Source organism: Rhagoletis zephyria, unplaced genomic scaffold, assembly GCF_001687245.7.
Source record: "Rhagoletis zephyria isolate East Lansing unplaced genomic scaffold, Rhagoletis_zephyria_1.1 Rzeph_scaffold_00541, whole genome shotgun sequence".
Taxonomy (NCBI): Eukaryota; Metazoa; Arthropoda; class Insecta; order Diptera; family Tephritidae; genus Rhagoletis; species Rhagoletis zephyria.
Genome location: NW_016157625.1, coordinates 218,995 through 220,830, shown reverse-complemented (window position 1 = coordinate 220,830; position 1,836 = coordinate 218,995).

Sequence of the window (1,836 nt, the reverse complement as noted above, 5' to 3'; positions counted from 1 at the left end):
AAATATTCACTTATTACAGCCTACAATAATATTTTACTACTAGCTGTTGCCAATAGTTCGGCTCATACCTGTAATCTCAAGGAAGTCCAAGTTAAGTTAGCCCGTTGTAAGGAACAGGTAGCAAAGTGCTTTACCAAACTGAATTGTCGCGTTAGGATTCCACCTGATAGCTTATCGCTAATTTGTCAATCAGACTTAGCTGACTCTGGTCAGAAGATGAGTTTAGTGACGCCAAGTCAGAAGCTTCGGTACAATTCAATTTAAAGATCTGCTAACAGTATCCAACGAGCCCTCAACGGCTACCAGTTCACCAAATATTTCTACATTTTTTCAAAAAATTTTAGACATGGCTACCACCGAACAGAAGAAATCCTTTATTAGCCTTTGTGACTCAATCATTAGGGAACATTTCAAAAGAGATCCGCTAGCACTTGAATCGTTTATTGATAGAATTAATTTTATTGAAGATTTTGCAGACGAAAATTTAAATACAACTTTTATATCATTTTTGAAATCAAAGCTCGAAGGCAAAGCACATGAAGCAATTCCAACCGAGGTTAATTCAATTCGAGAAATCAATGATGCGTTGAGAAACAGAATAAAGCCAGTAGCTCGTTTCTGTAACAATTCTCTACCAAGGCGAATTGAAATATGAATTCGCCGCCCTGTTCTCTACTGCTAATGAGTAGTAGAGAATGACGTATATTCTCTACCAGTAGAGAAATAATCGGTAGAGAAGAGTTACAGAAACGAGGTACAGACAACTCGAAAGTTGCAGCTGGGAAAATTGCATCTTTACATGTCATAAACAACAATTATACGGACTTTGCTAAGCGTGTTGAGGAGCCTTCGGATGCATTAGAGCGTTCTTTGATCATTGAAGGTATGAAACAATCTAAGGCCCACGAAATGCCATGAAATGGCAGTCGAGCAAACAGTTAACGTTTGTAGACGTAATACTCGATCGCATTTGGTCAAATCAATTTTATCGTCAACTACTTTCAGTGTTTCAATAGGCGTAGTGGCAAAGATGATAGTCGAACAAAATAATCAAGTGAAGTGAAGTGAAGTGAGCGTGAAGTGTTAGCGTTTCGATCCCGAGTAAATAGGCCAAATAGTTTTAGAGGTCACAATTTTAATAGGTACAACAATAATAATTTCAGACAAAATAACTCTAATTTCAATAGGTACAATAATAACTGTAATAACAATAGGTACAATAATAACGGTAATAACAGTAGGTACAACAATAACGGCACAAGGCATAACGGTAACAGTTTCAGCAATAATAGTAATCGGTCATCAAACAACAACAATCGAAACAATAACAGCAACAATAATAGTAGTAGACGTCCAAATTCACGCAATAATGCTAATGTGCGCGCTTTAAACGTCCACACCCCTCAGGAGCGAACATTAAGGGTGGAGGAATTGGACAATTAAATAAATCTATTTCGACAAAGAGCATTTGTTGCTTAAATTTGAATTACTCCGACTTTATCGAATTGAAAATTAATGGGTTAAACAAATGTTGTACGTTTTTAGTCGACACACAAGCCGACTTTTCTCTATTAAAAAATTCTAGCATTGAAAACATTTTTCTATAAATACGAACGACATAATTAACATTACCGGTGTCACTTCCAATACTGTTTCCACTTTAGGTACGATTACCGTAAACTTGACTTTTACTGATTTTTGCATTAAACATACTTTACATGTAGTAAACGATGACTTTAACATACCATCTGACGGTATATTGGGTAAAGATTTTCTAGAAAGTAAGAAATGCTATATTAGCGATGCAAGCAATTGTATTTCCTTCTAGGTAGGCAA